We start from the raw sequence: 14,602 nt of genomic DNA, 5'->3' as shown, positions 1-14,602 counted from the left end.
CAATTGTAAATACTTGCATGAGAGTGACAAACCATACAATTAATCTAGGATATAAACACACACACACACACACACACACAGCATGTACATACGTGGACATTTATAAAGAATCATGTGTTATGAAGAATATTATAAGGAATCTCTTTCTGTCAGATGCTGTGACAGACATCTTCCTCATTCTGATTCATCTGCTGAAAGAATCCAGGATCTCATCCCAGTTTTCATGTGGCCGTTGGGACATCTGCTCGCCGGTTGGACTATAAGGTGCTGCCTTGTAAAACAGACCTGTGGCAGAAGGCCTCCCCGGCACAGCCATGACGTACAAGAACTTAGATGTTTTACATATCTGAAAAGTCATTTGTTCAGCCAGGTGAGCACAATGTCTTCTAAACTCTGAAGGCCCAGACATCTTACCAGACATACAAATAAGTTAGGTGCCTCAAAATACAAAATGGCATCAAATTGGGGGTTTCAAAAAGTTTTGCATCAATTTGATTTTATGTAGACTGCATTCCACTTAGGTGCGTTGGTTACATGGTAGTGGCGTTAGTAACAGCTACTGCTCCTTCCATTATGAAGGTACAGTCATATTACACTTCCGTTCTGTGAGTACTTGCTCTGCTTCCTTTTGACTTCAATTGAAGGCCATTTTAACTAACGATTTCAAGCATCCTTTTAGGTTTCCATAATGTTGTCAGACACTTAGAATATCAGTCTGAGCCTGTCAGCGGCAGAAAGCGAATGCTTCCGCATGACCTTCTGTAAGGGAACGAGTTCGTATTAAGGTATTGCTACTTTTGCAAAACAAATGTCAGGTTTTAACCTGGAAATGTGGTGCCGTGGATCCAGACTATCTCTCATGTAACAGGATGCTGAGCTGTTGCAGTTTGAGGAAAATGTTGCTGAAAGTAAGTAGAAATCTGCTGACAAGGATCCAAATCAAATTGCAGTGCTGTTTGATTACGCTTTTGCATATTTAGATAAAAGCAAGTCATGTGTATCCAGTTTGAGTTTTCTTTATGATGAATCAGACAGATGTAGCCATGGCTCATACCCTGATAACTCTATAGTTGACCCATGCCTTGATTTACAGTGATATTAGATTATTCATTCAGAGTGCCATTAAAATGCACCGCTATTCTCATTCTTATTTGAAAGGTCCGGGCACTGAAAAAATTGACCTTTTACCGTAAGCAAATTGCTATCGAAGACAATTCAATAAATGAATAACTATTTTACTGGGTGTCACTGATCCATGCAGAGCAGAGAGTTATAGTTTAATTAAAAGGAGAGTAAGTTCCTTCAGCAGGAAATAGATAAGCACAGGGTGTTAATAATTGGACTGAATGGGGGAGGCACGATTGAATAGAAAGAGAAAGAAGAGTAGTCGAGAAAGCAAAAAGGGGGTCAGAAAGCAGAATTATGTAAGATTGTGTGGTGGTCTGACAGAGACAGACAAAGGGAAAATGTAGAAGGGACTAGGAAAGGAGATGTGCGTTGCCTTGAGGAAGAACTTGGAGTTAAGGGTGAATGAGCTGTTGTGTAGGCCAATAGTTGTGTGACATGTGACAATCAAAAGAAAGACACTTGGTCCACTTAAAGCCCAGGCAAGTAACAATTTCAAGTATGCTTCTAATTCTCCCGACTTAATTAGGGGCTGTGAAAATTCTGACATGGTGTCATATCTGAGCAATGTCACTGAAGTGCCCATGACATGGCGTTAAATCCCACCGTTAGGGGGCGCCTGGACAGCTCACCTGTGTTCCCCCTGTACTAAGCACCAGTCCTTGTCACTGCAACCACAGGTTCAACTCTGAGTAATAATGTAGATAAATAATAAATAATATGAATAAAGGCCTAAAATTACCCAGAAAATAATCTTGAAAAAAACAAATCACATCCACGAGTGTAATATTGCAGTTATTGTCCAACTGTATTCATATTGCGGTCATACCCACAGAGGGTGGCGTCGTTCCTCCTTCTTAGATGGCTTCCCCCACCCAGCCGGCCATGACATAGGGTTCGGAACAGGAAGTGAGCTGCACACTTTAACTTCCTCACATCCAGACGCAGATGAGGCTTCACTTTAATGACACAGCCCTGCTACCATCCCATGTCCCTACAGAAGAAGGTTGGTCCTCTTCAATGGATTTGGATTATCACTACAGTCCCATTCCAGCCTGGTAACCCTTCCTACTTCAATCAGGGCCTGGCTACGCCCTGCAACTTAACACAACACACACAAATACACTAGATACACACAGCTTAACACAACACACGCAAATACACCAAATACACACAACTTAACAAAACACACGCAAATGCACTAAATACACACAGCTCACTTGACAAAACACGCTCAGCATTCAGCAAACACACTGCAAATACACACAACACAACCAAATACACACAACACAACCAAATACACAACACCAACCAAATAAACACAACAACCAAATGCACAACACAACCAAATACACACAACACAACCAAATACACACAACCAACCAAATGCATACAACCAACCCAATACACACAACCAACCAAATAAACACAACAACCAAATACACACAACACAACCAAATACACAAATGCGCTGCAAATACAGATACAATGCTAAAAGAAAAGCACGACAAACCCCGAAGAAATGCAACAGGTAAACGCTGCATCGGATTTACACAACGGACCGAGGTTATGTGAGAGAGAGCGGGTCGTTTGGTTGTCATAAAGTCTTCTACTTTTCAGTACCATACATGGCTTTAAACTCTTAGCTCTTGTAGAAGTCGGAAGCTAGAAGCTACGTAAACCTCTTGCTCTTTTGTGGAGAGCCTGAGTCCTGCCCTTCTTCTTCCGGTCCATGGGACCTATCTTTTGAAGAAATATGAACAGGAGTGAACGGGGAGAGGCCAATTCTTTTTCATCCTGTTTGAATTGAGCCACGGATTACACATATGATGTTGGTCAATTTAAAAGATCATTTTTAAGTCTCAGTTTATTGTTGAACTGTTGAAGTATAAGACTGTGAAAATACATAATTAGAAAGACTTCACACTTCAACGTGGCATTGATGACGTGCAGCTGAAGCTACGACGTCTCTGTGTATCGTACCGGGGACGGAACGTCACTCAGATGAGCAGAGGATCTCCCTCGCTCTTCTGCTTCTCTGCTGAAAACTCTTCGCTGGATAAAACCTTCCTCTGCAGCGCCGTGGAGGAAGGTCTGGCAAAGTGAGACTAACTGTGCAATAAAGATGTCATCATTCAAACAGCAAATATCTCAGAGAAACGGATCATGTGCAGTGATATAAAAATCAACAACGCCTGAGATCACAGCAAACAGACACCCCACTGTCAGCTTGGATATGGAGTGTAAATGCACTCAGTAAACTTGGTAAACAGATGCTCATTTCTGGTGGGAGAATGAAGTGGCCCTCAGCTCGTTAGTCCCTGACAATGGCACCTCTGTGCCAACACTGTGCAGCGCTGGCACACAGGAGCACTGAGAACTGACCCATTCACGCTCACATTCCCTCTCTGTCTTCCCTATTCACATGGCCTGGAAGAATCTGAAAAGAGACCCATCCCACCCCCAACACCCCACCCCCATTTGCTTTGCTCAGTAGCGCAAATTTCAATTTCAAAGCCCCCCCTGTCCTCCCGCCAAACATTATTTCTCTCTCTCTCACATAGTTTACCGATTTACATGTGAAAATCTGTTGGCTCCATACACGCTATAAGTATTGTTTTTTTAAATGGAGTCTGGTGGGTTTAGTGCTAGAGACCTCCGAGCTGGTTCTGGTTAAACAGAAAGGTCTCAAAGAGGTGTTAAAGGTCTGTCTCTGTAGGGACCCTTTCCATAATGTTGTCAGACACTTAGAATAATAATCTGAGTCTGTCAGCAGCAACAACACAACCTTCAGTGGACGGAATTGACCATGCACATTTGCCCCATAGGGTTCCATGGCAGCCCGGTCTGTGGGTGCCGGTTCAGAGTCAACGCTGGACCACTGTCAGAGATTGTTGTTCCCATCAGTCACTTACACACAAAAGCATAGATAAATAGGGTCCAGCTTGAAAACCCCGATATTACCCTTTTAATAAACACTACATATGAGTGAGTGAGTGAGTGAGTGAGTGAGTGAGTGAGTGAGTGAGTGGGTGGGTGAGTGAGTGAGTGAGTGAGTGAGTGAGTGAGTGAGTGAGTGAGTGGGTGGGTGAGTGAGTGAGTGAGTGAGTGAGTGAGTGAGTGAGTGAGTGAGAACACAGCGTCTGTCTGTCTGCTGTTGGTGCTGCTGAGCAGGTAGTGGACAGTGTGAAAAAGCAAAATGAAGATGAAAAAAGGCTCAGAAGAGTGGGGGGGGGGGTGAAGAGCTGCTGATATTTCTCTGTGGGTTTGGTACTAAGAGTAACCATTTTCATATCACACATTAGCATTTTATCTAATACAGAAAAATAAATACTTTTTGTAGCAGCTTCAAACACAAATGTCTGAGAGGGATTAGAATCTGCAGGTAATTAGAGCTAGCAATATACCCTTGTTAATTATTATATTATTAATTTTACAACAGGAACAGTTCAACACTCTCTAATTAATGTAAAAACAAATAGGCATTCCTGAGACAAGCCTACAACATACCAGGAACGAGTTCGTATTAAGGTATTGCTACTTTTGCAAAACAAATGTCAGGTTTTAACCTGGAAATGTGGTGCGTGGATCCAGATCATCTCTATGTAACAGGATGCTGAGCTGTTGCAGTTTGAGGAAAATGTTGCTGAAGTAAGTAAAATCTGCTGACAAGGATCCAAATCAAATTGCAGTGCTGTTGATTACGCTTTTGCATATTTAGATAAAAGACAAGTCAGGGTATCCAGTTTGAGTTTTCTTTATGATGAATTTGTGGGAGGGATTTAAGGGAAATTTTCGAGTAGATTAATTCATCACTGTTGGAGGAGGAGATCCCCCTTCCCAAAAACACACACACACACACCACACACACACACAACAACAACACAAACACACACACACAACAAAACCACACACACACAACACCACAACACACACACACACACACACACCAGGGCCCCTGCGTCTCTTTCTTGGAGACATATGAGCTCATTCCCAGAGTGAGGGGCGTGTTGAACATCATTCATGGCACACAGACGACCCGGAGCACGCTGGTCCTTTGGATCAGGGCCCGCTGAGCTGTGACTAACCAAATGTGAATTGATCTTCAAACTTGTTTGGATGCAGTACGACAGCTGAAAGTGAAGAAACAACGACCAAGTGTGAAAGGCTTTTTAATTTAAACTCTAAACTTAATGTCTCATATTGTGTATACATGGCTGAGAATTATACCAACGTAATGTATTTCAGCCTTTCGGTGTTTCCAGACAAAAGGACACATCGTTGGTCCAACTAGGGCAGTGCCCAAAGCCAACCTGTTGGAAATGGGCCAACTGCTTGGCCTCCTGAGCCATTGTCCCCCTAAATAATGTACAGAAGGCCCCCAAAGCCGCACAGCCGTATAGGCCTACTACAATGTAGACTTCTACTTCAGAGGAAAACACCGGAGGCTCCTACTAAATGTATCTGACAAATGTTACTGGTTACATTGAAGATTCAGATTTAGACAAAATATCACAATTAAAATACGCATTATTCATTAAACTATCCAGCATTATTGGAGTTGAACTCTCCACTTTGAACAGGTGTTAAGTTTCTGTCTCCCCCATGAGAAATTATAAGTAACGACAACAAAACCACACGACACAAGCCTTCCGTTACCGAGCACCGCCACTACGCCCCCTCCACACACTTATTAGTAACCAAGGAGGACATGGATTATTACAAAAACATGATGGACTCTTCAGAAGAGGTCATTATCTTCACTCGAGGCCACGATCTTCTGAACATAGTCTGAGAGATCCCTTTGGTAATGGCTTGAATGGAACGGACGTTATTATATTAAAAAGTACAAGTGTAAAGTAGATCTGATGAATAGTTATCGAGATATTTAAGACAACCGGAACTCACACACACACACACACACACACACACACACACACACACACACACACACACACACACACACCACCTTTTTCAGGTACAGAGATGTTTAAATGGAGCAGACACACATGCTACATGTTTAAGGCAGTGTTTATTTTTAGGCTACCAACTACTACAGAACATGAATACCTACACTTTACCAATTAAAACTTCTTTGCACACTTTGCTAACCCTAACCTCACTTTTAGATTTTTACGTAGATGAAACAAGAACGTCATCTCACAAACATTTGGAGACATTGGGGGGGTACAAGACAATACACACACACACACACACACACACACACACACACACACACACACACACACACACACACACACACAGCACATGACTTGCTGTGGGCTGTAAAGTATGCTGCTGTGTTGAGGAGGTCTGAGGAATGCAGGAAGGACCTGAGTGGTATCACTTTGCAGGAACTGATCTGACAGTCCTTGTTGGGACACTCCTACACAGGTCCAGTATGCTAACATCTCCTCTCTCTCTCTCTCTCGCTCTCGCTCTCTCTCTCTCTCTCTTGCTGTTTCTATAAACATGGAGACATGAATGATGAAAACAAACCCTGCTGTCATAGAGTAGGAGCTCATTTCTGCATTAATCTAAGAATCAACATGCCTATAGATCAGCCTATGAAACAGTATAGGCACAATTGATGTTGCTCCTGACAGTGCTGTGCCTGGAATTAAGCGCACCTCGGAAACTTGAGCTGCACTGTTAAAGCAACTGCGCAACCTGGGGTCTATTGGATGGAGCGATGTCGATGGAGCAGACACATAATCAGCTTGTTAGGAGCTGCTTTTTCCAAATTCGGAACGTTTCTAAACGTTAAGATGGTGACTTATAATGAGTTGAGAGATTATTAAGCGTTTGTCTCGCGAGATTAGATTATGTAATAGTTTGTTCCCCTGTCTTAACAAGAGGAGTTTGCGCGTCTGCAGGTTGTGCAAAATTCGCAGCACGCTGCCACTCGCACTCGCAGGAGGAACACATTACACCATTCTCAAAAGTTTGCACTGGCTGCCTGATTTTACAGGATGCTCTACAAAATCCTGGTACTGACTTTAGACTCTCCCATGGACAGGCACCAGACTACATTAAGAAACTCATTCAGGCTTATGTTTCCCATAGGAAACTCCGGTCGTCCAATTTGAACTTGTGATGTTCCTCGGACCCATTTTAAGACCGAGGAGACAGATCTTTAAAGCTGTGGCGCCTCGCCTCTGGAAAGCTACCTTGTACCATTCGTTCTCTGTTTGTATAGACACTTTTAGGAAAAACTAAAGACCCACTTTTTAAACTTGTTTTTTAGTTAAGTTTACTGGTTTACTGTTTTCTATGTTGTTTAATTTATTTTTCTTTATAAACTGTTGCAGCACTTGTGACCCGGTCTGTGAAAAGTGCTATAGAAATAAAGTTTACTTACTTACTTACTTACAACATGAGTAGTATCCCCGCATAAAAAGATAAGAACTATTGAATATTGCACTAAATGCCTGCTATAGCAGGAATTGTTTTGTCTATGTAAATTATAGAGTGTGGTCTAGACCTGCTCTATCTGTAAAGTGTCTTAAAATAAGATTTGTTAGGATTTGATACTATAAATAAAATTGAATTAAATTAAAAAACAATCTCAACCCTCTGAGAACAAACACGGGCGAGTCTGAGCGATGTTTGACAACATTCATACTCAAAAAGCTATATTACAAAATTTCATTTTAGACATTTATTTACTATTTTATTCATATGTTGCACTAATTGTGTGAACCCAAGACTTTTCAAGAACCAAAATAAAAATTAAAAACAAAAATTCAAAAGTAAACATTTTCAGCTTTATGATCTATTTACACATGGCTCTGGGGCCCATTTGGGCCTCACTAGACAGAAAGCTGAGTTTGTTATGAACGTTTTGATGGGGATCTGGTTATATGCAAATATCCTTAAAATGGGAATTTAAAAAGAAATGTCAAAATGCCCTTGAACCTAAGAAGGTTATTCTAAATGTACTACTATCAGATAACGTTGAGCATGGAAGTTCATTCTTGACTTTTGAGACAGAATGTGATACAAAACTAACTAAACCCCCCTAATCCTGTGTGAATCCACTTACTAGCGTTCAACATCATGGTCTTCAACAGTGGATGGAGTTTGCTCACTGGTCGTCCCAGACATGGAACATAGTGTTAGGTCATGCAGAGCGCTGAAGTTGTGTTTGCATCATCTGATTACCACTCGCTGTTCCAGACACTCTGTGTGGAAGGCTTCCCACAACTGATGTTTGAAGTAGTGAAGTAGTGGTTGGGGATAAAACTGAGGTACCGGCCTGTGCGAAGGGGGTTTCTGTACACTGTGATCTTTATCCTACCATCAGCCCTCACATGCCTTTTTGTGGCTTTGTAATGATCCAACTTGTGGCCTACACTTTGATCTGTACACAAGGGTGAGAAATGTTCATGTGTCGTCTGTGTTACTATGCTAACTACAACCGTCTTACCTGGGCGATCCTCTTTGTGTGAAATCAGTTCGAAGCGCGTGTGTTGAGCAGTTAGCATGGCTGTAAAATGTTGGTTTCTTGAACTTGGCAACTATCATGTTGTTCCTAAACAATGTACATATATTAACAGTTTTTATTAACAGTGGGCACAACTGAAGCACCATGTGCAAACCTCTAACTACAATCTGACTTCCAACAGTCACCTGAACGCACCATGAACTCTAACTGCAGTCTGACTACCAACAGTCACCTGAACGCACCATAAACTCTAACTACAGTCTGACTACCAACAGTTGCTACCAACTGCTGCTGTGTGGACTGGAGTTAGAGTCTGGTCTACATGAACTGCTGCTGTGTAGTAAACTAAAGTTATGTATGAGTGGCCCTATTCAATTCACTGTACAACACCTTCTTTAAAATGTCGGTGGTGTGTGGCGCGTGTGCGTGTGTGGTGTGTGGTGTGTGTCCACACACAGTGCTTTACAGAGACTAACACAATGCAGAGTGAGACGAGAAACAATCGTATTGCACAATAATATTTGAAGTGCAGACGGTACGTAGACATACCTGTCTAAACAGGTACGTCTTTATCTGATTTTTGAAAGAATCCAGAGAAACGGAGAAGCAGACCCTGAGGGAGGAGACAGATTCATTCATTCCCCCCAGATCTTGGCGGGTGCGTGGAGCTGACGGCACATTTAACATGCCAACCCAGAGAGCGAGCTGACCAGTGCGGGGGGAGTAGCCCAGCCACAGACAGATGCTCTGTCCAGAGTACCAGGGGAAACTAATCCTACGTGCACCAGGGAGCCAGGGAAGAGACTCAGTCCCGGGGTAATGTGAGATCATCTATGTCAACTAGAGAGAAGCCCTGCAGCAGCATTCTCAACTGACTGAAGACGAGCCAAATCCTAAGTGGGGAGAAAAGTGTGCTACAGGAGTCAATGGGAGATGAGATGAAGGCGTGTATAGCACCCAAGTTTGGCAGTAGATCTCAGTTTTTGGTTATAAATAAGTTGATAGTTGATAGTTATAAATAAGACGTAATAAGCTTTACTTTGTATCAAATTAGACCAAAACAAAGAAATAATGTGGCCTTTATTGGACTGAAAACAACACAGTAGACACCTAAATGATGCTGTATTTAGAAACTGCATGAATTTCCATATTAAACCCTAATTATACTTAGACCTGTACCATCTGCATCCACCACCGTAACGTAGCTATGAAAGCTACCGGGACGTTGCATCTAGATTCCCAGGTACACCCTATTATTATAGTGTAGAGTTTCTAAAATAAAACACAAGAATACTAAAACATGAGTATCTGTGAGTTCTCACAGCATTGCTTAAATCAGTTAATGCTTATTCATTGCAAAATATATTAAAGTGTATTGAAATATGTTAAAATCACAATAATATTGGTGGTGACATAAGTATGGTGATGATATAGTACCGTGAGGCCTGTGGTGACTCCCCCCCAATAGGAGACATCACTGGGACATATATAAACATCTATACTAATAATAATACTACTAATAATGCTGTCTACTACTGACCCTCCCAGTGTTGTCAACTTAGTGACTTCTCTCTAGGTTCAGTGATTTTTCAGACCCTCTTAGCAACGTTATTTCTAAAAAGCGATATATATACAGTATATATTGTAATTCATAATTCATATATCTTTTCACCCTTCCCCCTCCTCTTGACCGTGCACACAATTTGCGTTTCCTATAATGGCGAATGAATGTCCCGCCCTGCTCTGCCTTACCTGTCTTGATTGGTTTACCCTGCTTTTCTTACACCTGACCAATCCCACTCCTCCTGCCTCAGCCTAACCAATCCAAACAAGAAGGCAACGAGTACTAGCCAATCAGAGGCAGATTAGGGTGGGATATTCTTTCCCCATCCTAGGAAAAGCAAATTTGTGCCACTAAGCTTTATGCAAGAGTAGTATGAGGTATCAATATGTAAATGAGCAACCTTTAGCAATTTTGGAGCTACTTCATTGAGTTGGCAACACTGGACCCTCGTTACAGTTCCATATGTCAGGGGCAGGTCACGCTAAAGAGGCATGTTTCCTGCTCACATTGTTTCATTTGAATAGGATTAGAGGCCTGAAGAGGTACAAGTCAGAAAGAAAAGCAACAGAGGTCTTTTCTTTTTCTTTTTCGCTTGTTGCATGTATTCATACATTATTACAGACGGTCAGTTCTGCAGTGGGCCGCCGTGGGAGTGACAGGCGTGGTCACTCGGGAGGTTTGACACAACGGAAAGGCTCACAAAAGATTCACTCATTCAGTCTGTTGACCTGAATATTTCCTCATTACACAACACACACACACACACACACACACACACACACACACACACACACACACACACCACACACACAACACACACACACACAGTTTAGAGGTGCAGTGGAACTACAAAAGGCACTTGTGTATATCTGCACTGCACTGAAACAGTTTTTGCCCACTCTCTTAGTCTGTATCACACAGCACACACACACCCCACACCAAACAAACACCACCCACACACACACACACACAACACACACACACAAACACACAACATAACCACCGTTTTGCAAAGCTTGATACTACACAGGTCTGTGTGTGTTGTCTGATTGGACAGGAGAATTGCATTGTCTTTTAGTGTGGGATGCAGTGTGTACCATTTGAAATCTTCACCTGCGAGAACCTTCCATCTGTCTATTGAGTGTTACGTTGTATCTTCCTGCTGTTTCCTCAGATGACGCCCGTCTGTTCGCCTTCGTCCGGATCACGATGGGAGACCCCATGAGCAAACGAGCCAAGTTCACTCTCACACTGGATCGGTGAGAACATCAGAGGGCTGCAGCGCGCCAAGATCAGCACCGACAAGGCGCTGGTTAAAGACAGTCTGCAGGTCAGAGACTGGTTGGTGTTGCTGTGGAGAAAGTAGCAATTAAAGTAATGGTTGTTTAATGAGAGTAAAAAAGAGTGAAGCTGTAATGGTTCTTTGGGGGGTGGTTGCAGAGGCAACACGGTGTGCCACACACAGTAGGGTTTTCAAAAACAGCCATCTGAACTCAAGGTAACATGAAGGTAGAGCATATAAGCAAACAACATAGAGTTAAAATATATATTTGAAATAGCTGTGGTCCGTACAGTCAAACCTCTCGATTTGGAACGCGTGGGACTGCGGCTGAAATGCAAAGTTAAACTTATAATAAGTGACATTGGAGTAGACTGATAACCATATTATGAAAGATACAGGCAACGCAAATTTGTGTTACATGAACGGAGCGTGTGTGCGGTGTGCGTGGTGCGTGTGTGTGTGTGGCCCCCTCTCCCCTTTTTTGTGCTGATCGCTGACTCAACCCAGATCCGAATCGTGAGCGTGCTATCCGTTGCACCCCCATGAACTGTGAGCAAAGAGAAGTTGAGTAAATATACTGTAAACATTATGCAGTATATGTTCTTAATATTCACATATGTTAAAAGTAGGAGATGTGAAAGAGGCCACTCACGGGGACCAGAAGAGACCTTAGGGAGAGGAAATATCATCAGTTAGAAACAATGAATGCTAATGTTGCTGTGTGTCTGCTGCATTGTAAACAGACAGTCAACTTAATAAAGTTAAAGTTATTTTGGTGGTAACAGTTTGGCCCCTTCCTAAAAATAGACAGAACGTGCATCTTTAAAGGTACTCCGTGGAGTACTGCTTCATAGTTATATTAGTGATCATAAAATCCATTTTGCTCCATTTCCTTTTTATTTTAACATGTTAAGCAATGCTGATACCCTCGTCTTGAATTTTATTTTTAAAGAGTTGTAGATATCAAAAAGATCAATTATTAATATTATCAAACTAAGAGTGACAAGTTAGCAAGCGTACTAGTTGCACGGTCTTTCCTCTCTTCAATAACCCGTTCTTGAATAAAATGATGTAAAATCCTGATAAAAACAATTCCTGGCTTATTATTAAACCGCTCCGTGCAGAGGAAAGTGAAATGATCTCAGAGAGCGTTAGCGAGCGTGTATCCCGTAGCTTCACTAGCCCTGTGAGCTGTCCCCTTCGAGGACTACATACTGGAGTTTGGGACAGGGTTTTTAGAAACTATTTCTTACGAAAAGTAATACACTGTAATTGTGTGTAGTCACGTATTGTTTCTACATGCCCCACATTGAATGCCGCTGTCTAAGAGCACAAGGATACGTAGAAGATCATATAAATGTTGTGGATAGGTTTTGGTACAATATGATAGGAACCTCTGTAGCACTCTGGGCTGTGATGGACCTTGAGTAGGGGTCGGGTTGTGTCTTCAGCAGGTGCAGCCAGTATTTAAGCTGTACTGAAAGTAATGAACGTTGAACGATTTCCAGTCAGATTCATGCAGGCTCGGACTCAACTAACTAACTATAACTTTGTCATACTTCATAAAGGAAACGTGTCTCCAAGCTACGGAAAGTATTCTTTTGCTATCTGTGGAAAAACATTACCCAGCCGTGATTAGTTGGCTTCTTCCATTCTGCAACTAATGAAAAGTAACTTTTGGTTTTCTGAACGGTTTGTCTCTGCAGAACTTTGCCAAGGAGTTCATGTTTAGTGACCCGAGGGAACTGGACGCAGACAACATCCGCACAGAGCTGAAGAAGGCTGGGGGAGCCAACTGACGCTCAGGCCGAGTAGAGAAGTGCCATGGTTCACTGGAGGGGGGGGGGGGGTCAGGGTAGGGTTGGGGGGGGGGGGGGGGGGGTGGTCAGGGTAGGGTTGGGTGGGATTACAGTGGGGCGGGGGGATGGGGCAGGGCAGCTACCTTGGGGAAAGGGCGGGCGGGGAGGAGAGGGGCTTAACGAAAGGGAAAATGCACTCCTGATCAATGCAGAGGTGCACCAGGCACGCTGGTAGCGCTCGTTTAAGTCTGAAATAATAACAGATCACCCTATAATGGCTTATTATTAACAGTACATTCTCTTTTTTCCATAGTTTAACAGCTTATTAAAAAAACAGAAACACATCATTACTGAGCGTACAGATGCTGTTGATATGATAACGTCTGCATTAGGGCGCTTATTCTCCATTTTAACAGTGTATGTGTGAGCTGCATTGGTTACATATTTGCTTGCATCGGTTTGTGTTTCTGGAAGATTAAAAATTACTTTGCCAGTACGTCTGCAGGCATATCAGGGCCCAGTTGCCCCTGGACACACTGAACCTCTTCCTCTAGACCTTCAGATTTGCACACTTAAAGATACCTTAGATGTAGACGAGATTGATACCATGTTCTCGTCTTTACGTTAAATTATAGCTGGTGATTAGCAGCTTTTTAGCTTAGCACAAAGAAACAGCTGACCTTCTAATTTACTTACAAGAAACAACAAATAAGCACATTTCCCAAAATGTCAAACTGTTCCTTTAAGGGCTGGCTCTGGTCCAAGACGGACGCCGACAGGGAAGTTGATGCGGAGTGTTACGCCTCAAACCAACACTCACACAATATGCAAGCTCACCACCATGCACACACACAATAAAAAGAAAGGATATAAGCGCTCTTAAAGATTACGGACTCTCCCCTCCTAGCCTCTGCCCTCCCTCAGTCAGCTCATAGTTGGTTCTACTGAACTGTGCATCGAATCTCACAATCATCTCGTCTAAGAGGCTGGGAGAATAATGGAAGGGTTTCCACTTCAAATTAGCATATGGTGTGAATGGATCATGTTGTAAGAATGACTTCATGACGGGGATAGACATTTAAAAATGTGTTTGACAACTCTAGTCATAAACTGTACCTCCAGGAGGAAAGATCTCCGTTTTCTAACAATCTCCTTGGTGATGGTGAGTCCTGCTGCCTCTCATCTCAGGGACAGCTGTGTTTGGATTACATCACATCCTGAGACAGACTGTAATTCATCCCGTCTTCATACTTCATACTAGTCCAAAGGGGTCATTTTTACATTCTAACTTTCCCTTTCCAGCTTTTGTTGGACATGATCAATGTTAGCAGTTTCCAGAGCTGGGGCCTGACTTGTAGAGGAGAACGTGGTGAGACTCTTGGTCT

The 14,602-nt window shown here is 42.6% G+C and overlaps 1 long non-coding RNA gene and 1 pseudogene across 1 annotated transcript in view; one reads left to right on the top strand and one right to left on the bottom strand.

Annotated features, from left to right (window-relative positions):
* Positions 1-11,243: 11,243 nt before the first annotated feature.
* On the top strand, positions 11,244-13,233 carry LOC116693989 (coactosin-like protein; annotated as a pseudogene).
* Positions 13,234-13,892: 659 nt separating this feature from the next.
* LOC116693501 (uncharacterized) overlaps positions 13,893-14,602 on the bottom strand; it is a 6,103-nt gene continuing 5,393 nt past the window's right edge. The window contains exon 3 of the long non-coding RNA XR_004332937.1: positions 13,893-14,020. This is a non-coding gene — a long non-coding RNA (uncharacterized LOC116693501). The remainder of the gene's footprint in view (positions 14,021-14,602) is intronic.

Source organism: Etheostoma spectabile, chromosome 8, assembly GCF_008692095.1.
Source record: "Etheostoma spectabile isolate EspeVRDwgs_2016 chromosome 8, UIUC_Espe_1.0, whole genome shotgun sequence".
NCBI classification, from domain to species: domain Eukaryota; kingdom Metazoa; phylum Chordata; class Actinopteri; order Perciformes; family Percidae; genus Etheostoma; species Etheostoma spectabile.
The sequence above is the reverse complement of the archived record's forward strand: the minus strand, read 5'-3'. Positions and strand labels throughout refer to the sequence as shown.